This window comes from Dama dama, chromosome 18 (assembly GCF_033118175.1).
Source record: "Dama dama isolate Ldn47 chromosome 18, ASM3311817v1, whole genome shotgun sequence".
Classification (NCBI taxonomy): domain Eukaryota; kingdom Metazoa; phylum Chordata; class Mammalia; order Artiodactyla; family Cervidae; genus Dama; species Dama dama.
In genome coordinates, this window is record NC_083698.1 from 2369753 (window position 1) to 2393806 (window position 24054).

Here is a 24054-nt window from a genome sequence, read left to right on the forward strand (position 1 = left end):
CTTTAGGGAGTTACATATGGCTTGCTATAAAACACAGATTCACAATAGAAACTTTTTTGTATACAATTTCTTGAACATAGAGACTCTGAGGGGTTTATAAACAGAGTCATGGTTCTTCAGTGGCTGGTATCCACCACCTGCACCAAACTATTCAGAACAGAGTTTATGACCCAGGATCATCAAAAGACAAAACTCAACTTCCACAAAAATAGTTCAGTTGTCACAGGAGAGAAATAATCCAATTCATTTCCTATCGAGAAGACAACAGTGAAGAAAAATGAATCTGTAGGTCAAAATTATTGGGCTTAAAGGTGAGTTATTTTGTTACTATGAGAATCAGTTTAGGAAATTCCCTCAATCTTTTCAAGATTCTTATTGACACACATGTAAAATAAAACAGGTACCACAATAAATTGAACAACTCTGGACAAAGTTGATTGCCACATATAGTAGAATGGCAGCACTCAGTCATATGTTATAATAGAAATGGGGTTCTAAATCCATTCCTTTACTGTTAGATAACTCTTGACCTTTCAGTGAGACAATTATTAATGTGTTAGTTAATACAGCAGCTATCTCAGATATAGACAGAAACCAAACGGTGCACTTTATCTCAGAACTGAAAGCTTTCTGAGCAGTCTCTGCATAACTCTGAGAAGGTTTCATTTTACCAGAGACATTTCCTTCACAGGAACTCAAGGGCCATAGAGCTCTTTCTTAGCAGAGATTGGAAAGCATCTAAACCTAGTAACAAAAAATGACCTCTTAGGCAACTTTTATCTCTGGTCTCCAGAACCAACATTAGGGAGCTGAATGATTTCATTAGACTGCAAATTTGGGTAATATTTGATAGAAAACAGAAGGCAATGAAAATATTTATTTCAGCATTTAAAACAAGCAGAAGCCTATCCTATGCTCTTCATGCCCTTCTAGGTTGCTCTGGCTGTTCTAAGGATTTAATTGACGTGAAACAGATTAACAGGAGAAAACCAAACAGAAGTTTAATAACATGTATACATAGGACTTCCCTGGTGGCGCAGATGGTAAAGCGTCTGCCTACAATACAGGAGACCTGGGTTCGATCACTGGGTCAGGAAGATCCCCTGGAGAAAGAGATGGCAACCCACTCCAGTACTCTTGCCTGGAAAATCCCATGGATGGAGGAGCTTGGTAGGCTACAGTCCATGGGGTTGCAAAGAGTGGGACAGGACTGAGTGACTTCACTCACTGTACATAGGAGGGACCCAGGAAAACTGAGTAACTCCCCAAATGGCTGAAACCCTCATCTTAAATACCATCTTCAGGGAAAGACAAGGAAGGATGTTGGGGATAGTAAAATCCACATGTGAGGAAAGAGTAGAAGAATCAGGGCTTACTTCCTCCCATGGGTATACCAAAATTGCAACTATGTGTAGAAAAACTATTTCTGATAATGACCTGAGGACTAGAAGAGAAAAATTTTTACAACTAAAGATAAAAAAGGAAAACCACACTGAGATAAGCAGGAGGAAGGTGACACAGTCTGATTGGCACATCCATCCCCTGCACTTGATCCATATAAGGAGGGATCCCTGAGGACAAAGGATTCTAAACCTCACATCATACTTCCCAGTCTGGGGATCCCACATGGGGAAGATGAGCAACCAGAACATCTGGCTTTGAAAACGAATGTGTCTTATGTCCAACAGAGCCAGAGGATTATAGGAAATCAAGCTTCCACTCTTAAACAATAGAATGGAAATTTACTTGATCCAAGTACCAGCAGATAGTCAGTAGCTTGAAAAGTCCCTCTGTCATATGTGAAGGAGATTCATTGACTAATTTTATAGTGTGTGCCTAAGGGTCAGGAATCTATTAGAAATTTCTCTGCACATGGATGAGCTAGTGGATATTTGTGGCTCACATTCTATCCAGATGGCACAGCCCTGGCAGCAACATCTGTGATTTTTGCTATCTAACCTATTAGCACTGCTTTCCTTACCTTGGGTTCGCTTGTTGACCTGACACAAAGATGCTGAATTAAACCTCAGAGATAGTATTTTGGGTAAAGTAGAAAAGAATAACTTAACTGTTTTGCCAGGCAAAGGGGCCACCAGGCTAATGCCCTCCAAACTTAATGTTCCCACCTGGAGTGGGTAGTGAGGAGTTTTATAGTAATGGTTCAATGAACCATTGGTTCTTGAGCCAGTGGTTCAAGATCACCATGTGATCTTCCTGTGGACTTTCTTTTGAAAGGTTAATAACGAGATAAGTGGGAGTCAGCATAATCAACCTTCTGGTTGCAACTGATCTAGGGTTTACATGCTGTGGACAGCATACAGTTAACCTCTCACACTTGGTAGGGGTTTCAGCATTTGCAAAAATGATCAAAGATACTTTTATAGCATTTCTTCAGGTTGAACGAGGACCCTTCCCCAAGGCTGCAGTATTATTTATTGATGGCTCCTGTCTTGTCTCCTCATCCTCTGCCTTCCCTGATAGACAAATGTTCCAGCCTGTCAGTTGGAACTCAAAAAAGGTTATGGAGGCTGATGAAACCTGTTTTCTGTGTCAAGAAATGGGGGACACGGAAAATTTTTTTCTGCACGGGAGTCCCACAGGATTCTGGTCACTTTCAACAGCCAGATTTCTGCCCCTTCAGCCACACCAGGGAGCCACATTCAGCCAGCAGCAGAGATCCTTTAAAGCAGTGCCCCCCAACCCACTAGACCTGGTGGGCCCCATCGGCCAACACCAGTATGCCCCAAAAGAGGTTCTCAAACTGGAGCCAGCCCTGCACACCAGAGTACTCACAAAAGTTGTAACTGGGTCTTACATAATCTTGCAAGATTGATTCAGGAAGATAGAAAGTCTGACAGATTAATTACTAACAGTGATGCTGAATAGTAATCAAAAGACTCCCAATAAATAGATGAATTCTTCTCATTGTCAGTCAGTAGGTTATGTCTGATTCTTTGAGATTTTACTGACTGTAGCAGGCCAGTCTCCTCCATCCTCCACTATCGCCTGGAGTTTGCTCAAACTCGTGTCCATTGAGTCAGTGATGTTACCAAGCCATCTCATCCTGTGTTGCTCCCTTCTTTTGCCTCCAATCTTTCCCAGCACCAGGGTCTTTTCCACGGAGTTTGTTCTTCACACCAGGTAGTCAAAGTATTGGAGCTTCAGCTTCATCATCAATCCTTCCAGTGAATATTCAGGGTCGATTTCCTTTAGGATACAGTGGTTCGATCTCTTTGCAATTCAAAGGACTCTCAAGACACTTCTCTAGCACGACAATTTGAAAACATCACTTCTTCATCATTTAGCCTTATTTTTGGTACAATATTCAAATCCATACATGACTACTGGAAAAACTATAGTTTTGACTATATGGACATTTGTTTGCAAAAATATGTCTCTGCTTTTTCATATGCTATCTAGGTGTTTCATAGTTTTCCTTCTAAGGAGCAAGCTTTTTTCTTTTCAAATTTCATGGCTGCAGTCACTGTCCGTAGTGATTTTTGGAGCCCAAGAAAATAAAATATGTCTCTGTTTTGCCATCTATTTGCTGCAAAGTGATGTGACTGGATGCCATGATCCTAATTTTTTTTTTCTTAAGTTGAGTTACAAGCTAGCTTTTCACTCTCCTCTTTCGCCCTCATCAAGAGTGTCTTTAGTTCCTCTTCAATTTCTGCCAGTAGAGTGGTATCATCTTCATATCTGAGATTGTTGCTATTTCTCTCAGCGATTTGATTCCAGCTTATGATTTATCCAATCTGGCATTGTGAACTATGTACTCTGCTTTAACTTAACAAGCAGGGTGACAATGTACCGCCCTCTCATACTCCTTTCCCAGTTTTGAACCAGTCAGTTGTTCCATGTCTGGTTCTAACTGTTGCTTCTTGACACATATACAGGTTTCTCAGGAGACAGATAAGGTGGTATAGTACTCCCATCTCTTTAAGATTTTTCTACAGTTTGTTGTGATCCATGAGCACAGTCAATGAAGCAGAAGTAGTTGTTTCTTGGAACTCCCTTGCTTTCTTCATGATCCAACAAATGTTGGCATTTTAATCTCTGGTTCCTCTGCCTCTTTGAATCCCAAGTTGTACACCTGGAATTTCTCAGTTCACATACTGCTGAATCATAGCTTGAAGGATTTTGAGCATAACTTTGTTATCATGTGAAGTATAATTCTCTCAAACATTTGTTAAAAGAAAAGACTTAATATATATATTTCCCAAATAATTTTAAAAACTTTAAGAGGAAGGAACACTTCCAGAATCATTCTGCTTTAAGGACTAAGTTACTCTGATATCAAAAGCAGACTCTAACAAAAAGAAAAATTAGAGGCCTACATACCTAATGAACATAGATGCAAAATTCTTCGATACAACATTGGTCAAACTCAATAATATATTACATACACTATGATCAAATGGGATTTATCTTAGAGATGCTAGGATAATTCAGTATTTGCAAATCAATCAGTGTGTTATACCAAATAAACAAGATAAAATATAAAAATCATATAATCATCTTAATAGATACACAAAAAGTATTTGTGAAAGCTTGACATCAATTATCAAAAAATATTTCAACACAATGGGCATAGTGGAATTATAATAAAAGCCATGCATGAAAAATCCACAACCAAAACCATATTCAATGGTGAAGAGATTAAAAATTTTCTCTTTGATGAAGAACAAGACAAAGATGCCACTTTTCCACCACTTTTGTTCAACATAAGTTTGGGAATCCCAACCACAGCAGTAAGGCAAGAAAGATAAATAAAAGTTATCCAAACTAGAACAGAATAATTAAAACTGTCACTGTTTGGGAATGATATGGCAACATACAGAGAAAGCATATAGTCTCCACCAAAAAAAGAAAGAAAAAAAATTACTATTACAGCTAAGAACTAATTTAGTAAAGCTGCAGGATACAAAATTAATATAAAAATATCTGTAGCATTTTATGCTGCAATAACAATCTTTTCAGAAGAAGATTAAGAAAATAATCTTATTTTTAATTCATCAAAATAAATAAATAAATAAAGCTAGAACTACATCTAAACAAGGAGGTAAAACACATGTACTCTGAAAACTATAAGACATTGATAGGAGAGTTTGAAAGTGATACAAATAAATGAAAAGACTGTGCTCATAGATTGGAAAAATAATATCATTAAGATGCCCGTACTACCCAAAGTTGTCTACAGATTCAGTGCAAGCACTACTCAAATATAGATGATATTTTCCATCAAAGTAGAACAAATAGCTCTAAAATTGGTGTATCAACACAAAGAACTCCAGATAGCCAAAATAATTTTGAGAAGGAAGAACAAAATTGTAGGAACCACACTAATTTTCAAACTATAGTACAAAGGTATATTAAGCAAATTAGTATGGTACTGACATAAAATGTGAAGTCATGTGGGTGTTAGGAAGCATCACTACACACAAAGCTAGTGGAGGTGATGGAATTCCAGTTGAGTTATTTCAAATCCTAAAAGATGATGCTGTGAAAGTGTTGCACTCAATATGCCAGCAAATATGGAAAACTCAGCAGTGGCCACAGATCATGGCATCTGGTCCCATCACTTCATGGCAAATAGATGAGGAAATAGTGGAAACAGTGGCTGACTTTATTTTTCTGGGCTCCAAAATCATTGCAGATGGTGATTGCCGCCATGAAATTAAAAGATGCTTACTCCTTGGAATGAAAGTTATGACCAGACTAGACAGCGTATTAAAAAGCAGAGACACTTCGCCAAGTGTCTTGTCAAGCCATCTTGTCAAGGCTATTGTTCTTCCAGTGGTCTTGTGTGGATGTGAGAGCTGGACTGTAAAGAAAGCTGGGCATAAAAGAATTGAGCCTGGCAGGCTATAGGCCATGGGATCACAGTCAGACAACTGAGCACAAAGGTGTGTTGAAAAATTATTATCAAATATCACAATACAGTTTATTTCTTCCATGTTATAAAGCCGGGACAAGCAAAGTTGGTGAAAACAGGCCACTTTGCACTATAATTTGATATTCTATGCTTGAATTACCTTTTGCCTTAGTTACCTCAAGAGCTAAAGAGAAGAGCAGTTGTATACAAATCATAGAACTTCCTCCTCTTAGATTCATGAGTGAGTGTATCATCTAGAAAGAGCAGAGAAGAGAGCTAGGCTTTGCTACATCTTGCAATATAAACATGCACAAAACTGCATGTTTTGATGTTTTAGTACCCTATTTATACTGCTGAGAACAGGGCATTATTGTGCATTTTTATTTTAGTTGTCATTCATGCTGTTAAAAGATGATTTTCATCACTGTATATGGCTTTTATTTTTCTTTTCATAAGTAAAATTTTCTTACTTTGGACTTGTGATCATATGAGAGAAAACTTACCTAAATACATGAATGTAAAACTATCAATTGCATGTAAATCCCTACAGTAAAAGAAAGTAGAATGCAAGCACAATTATTTTTCAATTATTTTAATGATAAATGTATAAAATCAGCATTTTATGTAATAAAGTGGTTTTACTATAACCAGATTCTCAAATGTTTGATAAATGAGGTATATATAAATTTTCTAAGCATATATATGTAATATCATTGCATGTAAAAGTAAATTACAGGCTTTAAAAGTGCAATTCAACAGAATTTTGACTAAAATAAAGCTTACAATAAAATTTCTTTTCTAAAATTTAGCACAATTTCATTATAATGAAAAAGCTGGCTGTAAAATTAATTTTGAAATTTTATCTTCCCTGACATTTATGATATTCACACACTTACAATGGAAACCTATTGATTGTTCTTAGAATTTAGATTAAAATGTTTCAGAAAGTTGGAAGAGAATAATTTCAGCCAATTTTGAGTTGTTCAAGCATGAGAAAATGGCATTTCATTGACATTTAAAAAAACTCCCTATGAATTCATGTGTTGCAAAAATACTTTACTCTAAAACAATAAAGTAGAAATAGACTATAAAGGGCTGGTTTTAAGTAATATGATAGACTTTTCTGGAAGCATAGGCTTATAACAACAGCAGCTTTCATAGAATAGCTAGCAAGCTTCTACTGAATTGCAGTGCCTCGATTTAGTGGGTGTTTAATAATTGATGTTGAATTAAATTTTAACCATTTTCAAACACAGGGGATTATTGAGGAATTGTACAGAAATTTTGCAAATATTTAGAATTTATAGTGATAACATTTATGTTGGTTTCCTATGATATATTTTATTTTAAAAATAAATAATTTTTTCTATAAAGTTTGATAAATAGTTGAGGCTACTAACTCAGTGTTAAGGTTTGGAAAATAAATTGTTAGATACTCTAATGTTTTTTGAAAAGTTAGTGTGTGTGTGTGTGTGTGTGTGTGTGTGTGCACCTTTGTTACTTGTTTTAGAAAACATGATGTTTTCTAAAAAAATAACATGCTTAGAAAACTTAAAGGAATCATGAAAACATTGTTTTACTAACTGTATAGAGGGAAAAAAAATGTAATTGATACAGGGTCCAGATAGATATGGACTTGAATTTAGCTCTTCATTTTCTAACTTTGTTGTTATAATTTTTAAACTACCAAATTGGAGAAAAAAATATTACAAGTATATAACAAATACACATACATCTTTCTAACATCCTTGTCCTTGTTAATCACTCAGTCATGCCCAACTCTTTGCAACCCCATGAACTATAGCCAGCCAGACTCCTCTGTGCATCGGGTTCTCTGGGCAAGGATACTGGAGTGGTTTGCCATTTCCTTCTCTATCTTTCTAACTTATTCCACCACTGATTAGATTTTAGGATGTATTCTTTAATGACCATTGTCAACAATGCTGTAATGAACACAGGGATGCAGATATCTCTTTGAGACAGTGATTTCATTTCCTTTGGATATGTATACCCAGAAGTGGGATTATTGGATCATACAATAGTGTGATTTTTAATTTGGTTGTGGAGCTATCATACTGTTTTCCGCTACTGGGCCATACTTGACAGTTTCCACTCCTACTAGTGGTGTCCAGGGTCTCCTTTTTCTCCAGACCCTCACCAGCATTTGTTATTTCAACTTTTTTTTTAAAATAAGCATCCTAAAGGCAGTGAGGTGATATGACCCTGTAGTTTTGATTTACATTTCCTTGATAAATAGTGATATTGAGCACCTTTTCATATACCTAAAACATTTGAATCTTTAAATGAAACTGTCAAGAACATGAATAAGACACACAAAATGAAGTAAAATATGGTAAAACATATATTTGATAAAAGACTCATGTCTAGAATATATGAAGAAATATGTCCAAAAACTTACAACTATAAACAACACAAACATAAATAAGAACACTTTTGAATAAACTCCTTATAAAGATGTACTAATGATCAGTATTTTCAAGAAAAAAATTCTCAACGTAATTGGTCATCAGGGAAAAAAATAAAAGCATACAACAAATATTACTGCATAGACTAGAAGATCTAAAACTAAGAAGGTTTATAATATTAAATACTGGTGATACACAAAATAAATGAGGTGGAATATTTTAAGATTTGTGAGAAGAAAAGCATGAATCAAAGACTCCACATTCACCTATATTATACACAGAGATGCACCACCCAATTCTTCAAGGAAACACTCTGCACATGTGGTCAGTAGGTGACTTCTGTTGTCACTTTCTTCAGATAATAGAGTCATCAAATGTGAGGCAGGTTAAAAAAATCTGGCATCAGACAAACCTGATAAGCCACATTCACACCACAACATCATAGTCTGTTTTCTGAGATTTGTGGGTTCATATCTCATTTCTTCCTACTTCTCTTCTTAAGCCTGCCTCCTTATTTCTTTTCACAGGTATTGGTCCCTGATAAAATCTTGCATTATGAATTACATTTGAACACAACCTGCCAGCCAAGTGGAACCTGAAGAACTGAAATTAAATGCAGTTTTAAAGTATTTTTGTTTTCTCTTTTCTATTTCTTGCATCTACTATGTCTCATTTTATCTTGTTTGTATTTATTTTTCCTTTCTTCTTGTTTTTTAAATTACTTGACTTTTTTCTACATTTTTCATGGCTGCAGTAGAACAGTACACAATGTGTGACTAACTTGTCAAGTTTCAAGGTCAAATGTAGGTTATCTTCTCAATGCAGGAATCTTTAAGCATTTAGTTCTGTTAATTCTCCTCCCAACTTACATCATATGGTGTTATCTATTTTAAATATGTTTTAGCTTTAACACCAAACTAATTGTTATTAAGATTTATCCATGTATTTAAACATATTCTGATCTTTATTCATTCTTTTATTTCAGAACCTCTCCCTCTTTGAAGTATATTTTTTAGAGTTTATTTAGTGGGCTTCTGCTGGTGTTATTTGATTTGTCTAAAAATGTTTTTACTTGGTCCTAGGTTGATGCACATTTTGCTTAGTTGGGAATTCTAGACTGGCCTATGTGTGTTTTACCTTCAAATTTTTCAGTAAGAAAGTCAAGTTTTGATATATTAAGGGTGATTTGTTTTTGTTTTTTTCTAGCCCTAATAAAAAGATATTCTTACCTTTGCTCACTTTAAATTACCCTATGAAACATTGAGATGTAGGTTTATTTTCATACATCTTGTATTGACAAAAATTGGCACTTGCCATCCACCCCAACAAGAATTAAATCATGCACTGCTGCTGACCTTCAATATCCCCTGAAAGGATTCATGGTGGAGGTCAGGAATGAGGCACCCTGTACTCTGGGAAAAACTGGCAAGACAGATCTTTATGAACCCAAATTTTGCAAATTTGCTAGATCATTTTTTAATGTCCCAAAGATATAATGATGCTTTATTTTTTAAAGGAAATTTATAATCTAATAATTCTATTTTTAGTAACTGAAGTCTTGTAGATCTTTTTATGCTTTTTGGTTTGCCTCTTTCCTTAATGGTGAAACTTTATTTTCTTGTGTATGTAGATATTTTTGAATGGAAAATATTCATCTTCCTTAGAAAATTATTTGTGTACATTTTATGGATTAGTATGAAGGCAACTACCAAAAAGATTAAAATTTGCTTCTGAAATTCTCCTGAAGGAACTAGCAATCTGGGACACATTTTGTTCTTTGCCTATGTGTGTTTTGGACTTACTAGTTATATAGATTTCTGTTATGAGTTTAAACAATGCAAAAATTGTTGTTCTTAATTCTAAATGATTGTTTTTTCTTTTAATCTGCTTGATCTAAAATCAAATCAATTTATTCACAATTTCTGGTGGTATGGGATGGAATTAATTTACTCTGATTTATTTTTACCATCAGAGTGTCAGCTTATGGTGCAAGAAACTTTCTGTGACCCATGTCTCATGAAAGCCTTGTGCTGCATGAGGCTAGGCAAATCCAAGCTTATGTATTTCAGTATATTCAGTTCTTACAGCAAAACTAGTTACAGTGTAACACATTTTTCTCTGGGTCTCTGCATTTGCATAGTTTTGGTCAAGTTTTTGTGAGAATATCAGTTTTTTTTTTTTTAATGTGTTCTTTTTATTTCAGCTTTAAGGTCAATTATGTTATCAAAATTAGAAACATAAGAGTTACAAAATTCTATATTTCCTTACTGTAAATGGCTTTTCATATAACTAAAATTTCTTTGTACCTTTTGGCTACTTCTGCCCCTCTGGTTTCTGTTTGCTTATTCTTCTCCAACAGACACACATAAGGAATCTTGTACACTCTCACATTTCAAGCTTTGATGTTGACACAATTTTGTGAACTTCTATATATAAAACTCAATTTCTCATCTGTTCAGTGTTGAAAGCTTTGAATTTTTTTTTTATTTTTATTTTTTTTATTAGGTCCAATATTACTATTAATATGACTAGCAGCAGTTCAGAAAAAATAATTTAGTCTTAAATATTTAACTGTTATCTGGTTTCATATTCAAGATAAATAAAAACCTCACTTATTAAAAAAAAAAAAAAAAACTCAAATGTCCCCAATTTAAAACTTTATCAGCCCACTTTTGCTGTATTCTTAGTCTCAACCAACCTTATCATTGTCTGTGCAGAAACACAAGCAATGACTAATGATTTACATGTTTGTCACCCATCAGGGTGCAGATTCAATTTTCTACATCTCCTTAGTACTATTATTTCTCACTTCTTTTATCTTCCAAGCTAACTCAGTTCCAAATTTTTCTATAATGCTAATATATTGCAGAAGTTTCCAATTTTCCATGTCTCAGTTTAATTTCCTTGTAGTCTCTTTCTTACCCTGCTAAGAATAAATATTAGATATGATGTGTAAACAAAATACAGTTTATGCACTAATATATCACATGATTATTGTCTTTGGTTGACAAAGCTAGTATTTTGTTCATTTTCTATATTCTAATTTCCCTTTAGCACATACAGTATCTATCATAAAAATAATAAGCTTTTATAAACTAAAGAAAAAATTACCTAAGAATAAGATACACAAATGAAATATAAAATTATGTGTACAACATACTGATCTGATTATTTTAGACAGTTGTTTTTAATGTATTTATTAATGAAAAATTAAGAACATTATTCCTTCTTAGTGATTTTTTATATAAATGTTTTACATTCAAATGTCTCCATGTCATGGTAAGCTATCATGGCAAGAGCTGAATTCTGGAGAGTTATCCCTGCGCCAAACTGTGTCAATCAGAATATTTTACCATACCAAAATTATTTTGATCCTTTTCAAAAGAATAATAAATTTCAAAATTGCTTACAGTACTCATTTCTAGCCTGAACATATTTTGACAGGTGTAAAAAATATAGGGAGATTTTTTAAAAATTTCAACTGACTCAAAAATATATAGATTTAAAAAATCTGCATATGTCAATTTTTACACATATCCCTTGTGAAAAAATTACCTTTTATCCTTTAAATCAAACAGCCAGCTTACTCTTCAACCTTTCAGTTTTCTGTTATAAATAAAACAATGTTACATAAGGAGATGCTTATAAAATGAGTACATGATGAGTTTTTCAATGCAAGGATATATGTGTAAGAATCTTCAAATATACAGTATTTTCTAAGGTTAACTGGATTAATAATTTATTCAGTATGTCACAATTTTTCCTAGAGGAAAATCCTTCTTAATATAATCATGGACGTTCAAGAGCTCATGTTAAAGTAAAAGAAATCAAACACTGGTTTTATTTTTAAAAATTCCTTAAATGCTAATATACATTTTAACTTATTTAATTTGACATCATAAATTTGCCTTCTTGCTGCATTATAACATCCACAATATCTGTAATTATTGTAAACATAATTTCGTGTGTGGCATTTTACTGGGGGTGTCTTCCCTAATGGCTCAGTGATAATGAATCTGCCTGCAATGCAGAAGCCCCAGGAGATCTGGGTTCCATCTCTGGGTCAGGAAGATCCTCTGGAGCAGGGAACTGTACTGACAAAGGACAGAGCTGGGATGAGGATAACCCCTTTAGTTGTGAGGTGTCCTTGAGGGGTCAGCTGACCCATTCTTCCCTTCCTACACCCAATAGCAAGCTCTGCTTCTGTGGATAGAAATGGAGGTACACATACTGGATTTGACACTGCCAGCTTGTCCTTTTCTCCAGAGCTACTGCAGGTGGACAGACACAGGGCAGGCCTTAGAACATCTGCTACAAACTCATTTATATCTTTAACCTCTTTATTGTGATTCACATTCTGTTTTAGAACTCAGAAGACCTAGAGACGCTGGACAAAATGACAGGCAAACTTCTTGGTGTGTATATATATATTTTATTTCGTCAATTTGAAAGAAACTGTTTTGGGAATTGTTGGCATAGAGAATGTAGCAAACACTTGTTTTAAGCAGTGGTGATTTCACCAGGAAGAGCAGAAGCTGGAAAAAGCAGAAGTGACTACTGGAAAGGACATCAATGTTTCTACCATCTTTTCCTGTATGTGACTCTGCCATTGTGCTGGAGATTTGCTTTAAGGATCACCTTCACTTCCTCCTGTAAATTAAACAACACATATTGAAAATTTGAGTTTAGAAGAGAGGAGTAAATTATGCCATTCTCAGGAGTCACCTTAGTTTTGAAAAGCACTCTTTTATTTTTAATTAATTTATTTTAGTTGGAGGGTAATTACTTTAGAAAATCGTGATGTATGGTTTTTGCCATATACCAACATGAATCAGCCATAGGTATACATGTGTCTCCCCCGATCCTGAAACCCCTACCCACTTCCCTCCCCACCGTATCCCTTTAGGTTGTCCCAGAGTACCAGCTTTGGGTGTCCTGCTTCATGCATCAAACTCACACCGGTCATCTATTTTACATATGGTAATGTATATGTTTCAAAGCCATTTTCTCAAGTCATCCCACCCTTGCCTTCTCCCACTAAGTCTAAAAGTCTGTTTTTTACATCTGTGTATTTTTTGTCACCCTGCATGTAGGATTATCGGTACCATCTTTCTAAATTCCATATATATAAATCAATATACAGTATTGGTGTTTCTCTTTCTGACTGTCTTCCCTCTGTATAATAGGTTCCGGGTTCATCCACCTCGTTAGAACTGACTCATGTGTTTCTTTTTATAGCTGAGTAATATCGCCTTGGGCATATGTACCATAGTTTTTTTATCCATTCATCCACTGAGGGACATCTAGGTTGTTCCCATGTCCTAGCTGTTGTCAATATTGTAAATAGAGCATTGGTGTACTTGTGTCTGTTTCAATTCTGATTTCCTTGGGGTATATGCCTAGCAGTGAGATTGTTGTGTCATGTGACAGTTTTATTCCCAGTTTTTAAAGGAATCTCCACACTGCTCTACCAGTTTGCATTCCCACCAACAGTGTAAGAGGGTTCCATTTTCCCCACACCCTCTCTAGCATTTGTTGTTTGCAGATTTTTTGATGATGGTCATTCTGACTGATGTGAGATGATAACTCACTGTGGTTTTATTATGCATTTCTCTAATAATGAATGATGCCAAGTATTTTTTCATGTGTTTGTTAGTATCTGTATGTCTTCTTTGGAGAAACGTCTATTTAGATCTTTTGCCCACTTTTTTATTGGGTTGTTCTTTTTTCTGGTATTGAACTTCATGAGCTGGTTGTAGATTTTGGAGATTAATCCTTTGTCAGTTTAATTTGCTGTTATTTTCTCCCATTCCCACTCCCATTTTCGCCTTGCTTATAGTTTCCTTTGTTGTACAAAAACTTTTAAGTTTAATTAGGTCCCATTTGTTTATTTTTGTTTTTATTTCCATTACTCTGGGAGGTGGGTGATGGAGGAGTTTGCTGTGATTTATTTATGTCAGAGAGTGTTCTGCCTATGTTTTCCTCTAGGAGTTTTATAGTCTCTGTCTTACACTGAAGTCTTTAGTCCATTTTGAGTTTATTTTTGAGTATGATGTTAAAAAGTGTTCTAGTTTAATTCTTTTACAAGTAGTTGACCAGTTTTCCCAGCACCACTTGTTGAAGACACTGTCTTTTCTCCATTGTATATTTTTGACTCCTTTGTCAAAGATAAGGTTTCTATAGGTGTGCGAATTTCTCTCCAAACTTTCTATTTTGTTCCATTGATCTATATTTCTGTATTTGTGCCAATACCATACTGTCTTGGTGACTGTAGATTTGTAACATAGTCTGAAATCAAATCCCAGATCATCTGTAGAGAAGAAATGTGATGCCTAAAGTTTGTTTTGTCAGCATCAGTAAGGCTGTTAAGTAGGGAACACCAATTACTCTCCCAAAACCTAGTTTTTGGAGTTAACTAAATCTAATAGATTTTAAAGTTTATCTTTGGCTTAGAACATTGAAATTTTACAGACAATGTTGGATTAAAATAGATTCTACATTTTTTTCTCCCATCTTTTGCTATTATTATTATATTTCTGTGTAAAATAGCAAAACTTCAGAACCAAGACTATCTGGGCTCTAGGAATAGAATTTCATATTAGATGCTCCTACTTCTTTTTTTTTTTAATATATATACTCCTTCAAAACAAGGGGCATAGATTTCCTCATTAAAAAGAACTGGAATTCAGAACTTAATTAAGCTAATGTTTTCTGAAATTGATGTATTCTGCTCCAGTACAATATCAAAGTTAATGAGTAATCAATGTTATTGAGTTGAGACACTTGAGATGTTACCTATATTAACAAATATATAACAGTTCTATAAACAGTGATGATTATATACTAGTATTATATAAATATTTTACAGTACTTTGAAATAAATTTGAGCACCTTGGGAACTCAAATAGTTCACCTGTTTAATTAAAGATTATACAACTAGATATTTTTAAAGTCTCCTTTTGAATACAATCCAAAAGCAATCTTCCATTAAATGTGGCCTTGTTTAATAAAACATTACAAATTAGTGAATATTTAATGATATTTTATGTGCCTGTAATATTTTCAAAATATTTGCATTTTATTAGCAATCAATGTATGTTTTGTCAACAAAAACTAGATTTCTGAAAACAAAACAAAAACCAAAATCTTGAAGGAAGATAGTGAGGAATGGCAAATAACTATATAAAGAGATACCAATTCAAATGACACTAGATTTCTCACCTGAAAGCGTGAAAGACAGAGGAGTTAGCAATCATTGCTTTAAATACTAGGAAAACAAACAACCCAAAATCACTGTCAACTGAACATTCTATATCATTCAGGAATAAGGGAGAAAAATACATTCACGGACAAGTGGACATTCAGAACACTTGTCAGCAACATACTTACTCTTAATAACTAATGGAAATTCTATTATTAATTTTTTTTCTAAATTTATTTTTGGCCACTCTGCAAGGCATGTGTGATCTGAGACCCTGACCAGGGATTGAATCTGTGCTCCCCTGTATTGGAACTTTGGAGTCTTAACCATTAGATAACCAGGGAAGTCCCTGGAAACTTTTTAAACAAAATGGAAATGAAAACAGAAAGCTTAAAACTCCAGGGAAATAAAAAGAATACCTGAAAGGACAAGAACATGAATAAAAATATTAAACTCTCTTTATTCTCACGAGTTTCTTAAAACATGATGTATGGTTGAAACAAAAATTAAAACATCTAATGTAATGCTCAATATATGTATAAAAGTAAATACATTTAAAAAGTGGGCACATTAAAAGGACTTGAGTAGAAATAAGTTTCTACATGTTACTTGAAAGGATAAAACAATGATATAATTATACTGTGAATGGATATAAATGTATCACTCTGTCTCTTTTTCTCTCAAATATGTATATTTATCTATTTTTAAGAGAGAAAATGACCCCAAAGAAAATATTCAAACTGATGCTGAATAACACTAAAAAATAAAAATAAATCAAGATGAATATTTTCAAAATATTTAGGTAACAGTTAGGAGGGCCAGAAAAATTGTTAACTCAAGATACCAAGGGAGCAAACAGAAATTAATTAATTAATTAAAGAATTAAGAAAGACCTAACATATCCACGACTACTTCAAATTACACATGTAACTCAAATACCCCAATTAAAAGGCAAATATTGATAGCATGGAAAACGTAGCCTGACTCATCAATGTGCTATCTTAAGGAAACACTTCAAACTACGATATGTTGTTCCTGTTTTTCAGTCACCCAGTCATGTCCATCTCATTGCGACTGGATTGCAGCACACCAGGCCTCCGTGTCCCTCACCATCTCCCAAAGTTTGCCCAACTTCATGTCCATTACCAATGCAATGGACAGGAAGCCATCCAGCCATCACATCCTCTGATGCCCTCTTTTTCTGCCCACAATCTTTCCCAGCATCAAGGACTTTTCCAATGAGTTAGCTGTTCACACCAAGTGACCAGAATACTGGAGCTTCAGCTTCAGCATCAGTCCTTCTAAAGAGTATTCAGGGTGGATTTCCCTAAAGAATGACTGGTTTTACCTCCTTGCTGTCCTACCACAACAATATAGGTAGTTTAAAAATAAGAGAAATACAGAACATAGCATTGTAAATCAGCTATACTTCAGTAAAAAAATTATCATGGCAAGGATAAGATTGGGAATCTCTTTACTGTATACCTGCAACTTCTATAACATATAATAATGTACAACAGCAGAACTTCAAAAAATAAAGAAAAAAATACATACTCACAACATTTTTTAAAGATCTAGAAGTGATTAAATTGCATAGAGCTAAACACACATAAAAATGATTGCATTTATAATGACTAAATTTAAAAACTGATGGATTGTATCAATATCTATTTCCAACTTATGATATATTACATTTGCACAAGTGTTAGTATTGTGGTAAAATTGACAAAGAATATATGGCATCTCTCTGTACTTTTTTATAACTTCAAGTGAATCTATAAGTATTTTATAATTTAAAAGTTAAGAAACTAAGGTATTTGTCTAATAAAATAGAAGATACTCCAAAGCTGTCCAATGAGATTTCAGTTATCATTCAGGGAGCTTCAGCAACATAATGATGTCTGAAGTTTTCTAAAATACGAGTGATGGAAACGAGTAAAAATCAATAAGAAAATAAATCACTTGGGAAATTTACAAATTAAACAACACACTTCTCAAAACAATAGACCAAAGAAGAAATAAAAGTGGACATTAGAAAGAAAATAATTTGAGATTATTGAAAAAGAAGATATAATATGACAAAACAAGTTTGCAAGTAAGGAAGCCCCTGGAGGGAAACATATTGTTATAAGTATCTATATTAGAATAAAAGCATACATTTTTGTTCTGTAAAAAGCACTGTGAAGGGACTGAAAAGAGAAAGCCAATGACTGGGAGAAAATGACCATTGGCATTAAGATGGTGGAAAAGCAAAAACAAACTAAACCTAAAACAAGCAGAAGGAAGAAATAAATGTAACAGCAGAAATTACTGAAATGTCAATTATGTGTCTAATACAGAATATCAGAGTCAATGAAAGATAGTGTTCTTGAAAAGATCATCAGACTGACAAAATTTTAAACTGATCAAAGAGAAATAGAGAACTCAAGTTAGCAGAATCAGAATTTAAATGAGGAAAAGTACTCGATCATACAGAAATTAAAAAAAAAAAAAAAAACTATTAGCAATTTCATGCCAATAATTAGATAATTGAAATGATAGTGAAAGGTTGTTGCTGAATGATAAGACGCTGGGATTCTTGGCCTCTGGAGGAGATGAATTCAATCCGGGGCCATAGACGAGGCTGGATCACTCAGAGCTTTTGTGTAATAAAGTTTTATTCAAGTATAAAGGAGATAGATAAAGCTTCTGACATAGGCATCAGAAGGGGGCAGAAAGAGTACCCCCTGCTAGATTTCAGCTGTATGTTATATAGTCACTGGCAGCCTGTTAATGAAAAGAAAGGAATGTCTTAAAATTCAGAATGGCACCAGGCCCTTCATCCCTAAGTTGCATTTTGTGATAATCTTGGCACCAGATAATTCACCCCAGGCCATAAAATGATTGACTCAAATCTTGTAGAAGGGTAGATTACCATTCAAATAGTTTTGTTTACATAGATTAGGGGAACAATATCTGAGTATAACATACTGGTTTGTCAAGTAGGTTGGGCCATTTGGCGGAACCAACTTGAAGACAGAGTCTGGGGTACATTAACATAGCTTAAGACAACATTTCCATAAGAAAAAATGTATTGGTTAACTCAAGGTTTGAGAATAACTAGCTTCAGGTGAAACCAGGTGTCATGGCAACACAGTATTTTAAGAGAAAACTCCTTTTAACTTTTTTTTTTTGTGTGTGTGTGTTGGTAGTTTGTTTTTTTTTTCCCCCTTTATTTATTTACTTATTATTTTTTTTTTTCCCAGTGGGTTTTGTCATACATTGATATGAATCAGCCATAGATTTACACATATTCCCCATCCCGATCCCCCTCCCACCTCCCTCTCCACCCGATTCCTCTGGGTCTTCCCAGTGAACTCCTTTTAACTTTGTATAGAGAAGGGAAAAAAAAAATCTCTATAGTTTGTCTCCTCCTGCCACTTAAGAGAGATAAAAATGTCTGGCACTTGCAGCCTGTTTCCTTCATTTGGAGACCCCTGGCCTTCCTGCCTGTTACCCTCTCAATAGGAATTAATTCTAGAAAGGCAAAAACTACTAAAGCTGATTGAACAATATGGACAATATGAAAAACCATGTATCAGGTAAAAATATCAAGTTACCAATCAAATAAATTTTCCACAATGGAAATTCCAGGTCCAGGTCTTCATGACATTAGATTTGTCAATATGAACAGCAAAATGAAAAGTGAATATTTCAGATTTCTCAACAGTTAAAGCCATCTGTGCTTCAGATTAAACCATCCGGCAAATGAAAAGATATCTCAAAGAATGAGAGAACAAAATGTTCACATTATATATTTGTGTCTATATACATTATAAACATAAAAAAGTAATCATAACTCAATAACAAAAAGACAAATTCCAGTTAAAATTAGGCAAAGGATCTGAAGAGACATTTAGCTCAGGAAGATATAAAAATATTCAATAAGCCCCTGAAGAGATAATCAGTATTATTAGTTATCAAGGAACTGAAAATCAAAACCAAAATATCCACTAGGATGGCTAAAATCAGGAACTATGGAAAACAGTTCCTTAATTGTTAAATATAGAATTGCCATGTGATCCTATAATCCACTGGCAAGTATACACACAAAAGTGTTGAAAACATGCAATAATATTCACAATAGCCAACAGATAGACACAACTCAAATGTCAATAAAGAGTTGAGTGGATAAACAAATGTGTTATAGCCACACAATCAAATATTATCCAGCCATTAAAGGAATGTTTCAGGTACAACTTTAAAACATCATCTTTGATGCATTCATTATGGATGAATAAACCTTGAAAACATTATGTTAATTGAAAGAAACCATTACAGGAGATACCTCATATTACATAATTTCATGTCTATAGAAATGTCTAAAATAAGGAAATATACAGAGATAGAAAGCAGATTTGTGATTGTTTAGGAATGCATTGGGAATGTGTACATAAATCTTGATAGCCCAGGTGTATGGGTTTTGTTGTTGTTGTTGTTGTTGAGGTAATGGAAATATTCCAAAATTGACTAAAAATTATTCCTAAATTGCAACTGATTGTTGCACTCATGTATGAATACACTAGAAGCCATAGACTTATACACTTCCAATGTATGAACTGTATGGTATGTGAGGGCATCTCAGTGAAGCTGTTAAAGTAGAAAGGAAATGCAGAGCAGTGTCAGAGGCAGTGGAATGTTGCAGTAGAGTAGGCAGTTTGAAATGCTGAATAATGAGTACAGAATAGGTCTCATTGGGAACATAAGATTTAAGAAGAGACTTGAGTGGGGTTAGGTCAATGGGTATCATTCCAAGATAAGAAATTAGCTAGAACTTAAGATCCAAGGGATTGTGCCCATGTTCAAGGAGCTGCAAGGAGACCAGAACCAACAGAAAGATCAAGGGTGGAGCTAGGCAGGAAGAACTTTGGGAGTTAACAGATTGTAGATGGTGTATGGTCTACAGTAGGAATCTTTTTGGCTCCTACTGTAAATGAGAGGGAGAGGCAAATCATTATTTCATTAACAGTATCTTAATAAACAAAGCATAAATTAAATTTACTGAAAGTGAATCCTTTGTAATAACATAAAACGTCTCAAATTACAAAAATCACTGCAAATTTCAGGAGAGAAATGTGAGTGTCATTAATGATAAAAAGTCTGGGTGTTAACTGGAATTAATTAAGATTAATTGCAACATGTCATGAATTATGATATGACAGACAAAAGGAAAATAAAATGTAATTTCAGGCTACATGTGCTAATATTTATAACAGTTAAGAATGTAAATCAGCCTTGTTCTTTGCAAGGCCAGTTTATAAAACAGCAACATGTTATGCAACTTTACTGTTTTCTGGCACACTGACCTTGGTCAGTATGAGCGAGTTGCTTTCATGAATCACTTGATCCAAAAATGGTTCACAATGGATCATAATGAACCCTTTAGAAATATCCTTTAGAAGCACTATGGAGGACTTCCAATTCAGCATGAATGTATTGTCAAAAGAAATATATAAATTAGAAATGTCAGTTAGCTTGGATCTACATTAAACAAAACAAACTTTTTATTGAAAGAAAGTGAAGTCGCTTAGTCATGTCTGACTCTTTGTGACCCCATGGACTGTAGCCTACCAGGCCTCCCCATCCATTGGATTTTCCAGGCAAGAGTATTGGAGTGGGTTGCCATTTCCCTCTTAAGAGGGTCTTCCTGACCCAGGGATCAAACCTGGGTCTCCCACATTGCAGGCAGCCGCTTTACCCTCTGAGCCACTAGGAAAGCCCAAGAATACTGGAGTGGGTAGCCTATCCCTTCTCCCCAATGTTTTACACAACTTTGGGTACACTGCAACTTTTGGACAAGCAAAACAGAGATGAAGAGATTGAGTCTTCACATATGATGAACTAAAAAGAAAGGAATCTTCACCTTTGAAGGTTGACTTAGCATTTATCATTGGGTGTCTCCTTTTCCATCATTCCACATGTACTTATGGACAACTTTCACTCCAGTTCACAAAGCATGTAATGAGTAGCTATCAGTTAAACCCTTATAGAGGGAACTTCATGCCTAGCAAGATTTATGTAGTGCCTTGAAAGAGGCATTATGTTGTTGCTCAGTTGCTAAGTCGTATCCAACTCTTTGCAACCCCATGGACTGTGGCACACCAGGCCTCATTGTCCCTCCCTATCTTTGTTTTTGCTTTTGTTGTTGTTGTAGAGGGCCCTTCTTAAATACATGAGACATACATGTCTATTTGTAAGATATGAATCAAGATAGTCCATTAAAGAAAAAGTTCAGTAAAAAGTTAAACAGTAATGCAAAAGAAAAATAATGTTCAATTTCTTTTCTTCTAGCTTTCTGTATCACATGTAATCAAGTTGATTCCTTTGTTTCCAGTTAACATGGAAAGTGCTATTTTCACTATTTGAAGTTTCCAAAACAATAAAAGAATTTCATTTTCCATGAACTGTGTCATAACTGAAAGGTAGGAAAAATAACTCTTATTTATCATTCAACAAAACACTGCTTTTTGGTTTAAATTCAATTTAAATTCCTAAACAATCACAAATCCACAGACTTTACTAAACATATAGCACATACATAAAAGGCAGAAAAGATAAACAGAAAGAGGACAGGATTTTGAGTTATATAGATTTTAATGTTAAGTTCTCTTTCTTGGTAAGTTATTTCTACTTACAGACGCTCAATTTCCTGAAACTTAAGATATGGATACTAATGAAGGTATCATATATGTATAAGTAAAAATTTATATATTTAACTCTACAAAGTTTCATAAAAGCCAGGAAATGCAGAGATGTAATATTAATAAATAGCCTATTACATCTGTGCACTACTTACTGAGTAGAGCAAGCAAGACATACAGTTACTGTTTGATCAACATTATACACTAATTTTGAATATGGATATAAAAATAGAAAAACTACAAGGCTATGCATAATTCATTAAAATGAGTTTTCTATGTGTAGCTCTGTGCTTCTTTTATATAATTTTCCCCCCTTAGGGATTTTGATTTTGTAAGAAGTGTCATTTGTAACATTCTCTTTTTCAGACAGAAGGAAACAATCCTGGATGGAAGATTAGAGATGCAGGAAAGAATGACAATTGAAATAAATACTGATTGTATAAGACCATAAGAATGATTTCTACCTCTATCTATTTATCACCTATTATCCTATCCACTTATCTATCTGCCATCCATAATTGAAATTTATTACATTTAGAGCACAGAAAGCAGAATGGGAGTGAATGAATCTAAAGGTTTAATATTCTCCAATAGTCTACTGTCATTATGTTAAAGGAAGTTTGTAGGCCAATATTTTTTAAAATATAGATAAAATAACTCTAAAGAAATGGTTCAAGTATATGCAAATTATAGAATGAAAAGTATATCCCAATGAAATTTATTATATGTATGGATTATATATGCATAATCTTATACAAACATTACATAAAAAGCTCTATATAATTTGAAAATGAATTTGTTACACTTTTCTAATAATTGTGGTGTTGGGTAAAAAGTCAAAATTTAAAACTTTAGATAAATTAATAAAGTATCTAAGATATTTTAAAATGTTATTTAGTTCTGTATAGGTAAGTTCACCCATGTTATTTCTTATGTTTCCATTCTATTTCTTCAGGATTTCTGTCCTGAAAAACATACAAGTGTTAGGTTTGATCCTTGTTCTTCTTGCTCACGTTTGTATACTTTATCTTATATTTTTAATTTAGTTATATCCTTTTCTATACTGTTGGAATTTTCAAATTGGTACTCAAGCACTTTTGAATTCCCACATTATTAATTCATCACTTTTAATCCTTATTATCAGATTATTTTCCTTATCATCATTTTTGCCCACCTGTTCTTTTTTTTTTCTTTTAAGTTTTATCTTGGATAAGTGTCTGCATTCCATCTGATTTCCTTTCAGGTACCACATTTCTGTTCATCTTTAGCTATTTTCCTGTTACATTTTTTATGTTGCTTCCTTGCATTTTACAGAAGCATTCAAAAAGTTTGCTGAAAAAAAATTTTTTTAAAACGATTGGATTAAGTTTTTTCCATAGATGAATTCAATTTAAGTACTCCGGTAACTATCTTTTCTATGCTGTGCAGCATTGCTGATTAAACAACCTAAGTCAGCTTTTGAAAGTGAAAGTGAAAGTCGCTCAGTTGTGTCCAATTCTTTGTGACCATGGACCATGGACTATACAGTCCATGGAATTCTCCAGGCCAGAATACTGGAGTGGGTAGCCTTTCCCTTCTCTAGGGTATCTTCCCAACCCAGGATCGAACCCAGGTCTCCCACATTGCAGGCAGATTCTTTACCATCTGAGCTATTAGGGAAGACCTTTTATCTTTCTCTTTATATGTTATCAATGAGAAGATATTTGTCCAGATCTTTGCTTTGTCTGAATCACTTTTGTGATTTCCTATGGCCATGTTCAGATAATATTTTAGGGTGTTCAAATGTCCTAAATCATAGAAGTGGCAGTTAAGAAGTTAACTTAGCTCTAGTGCAGTTCTTGATACCCCACCCCAACCCCACCCATGACTCCT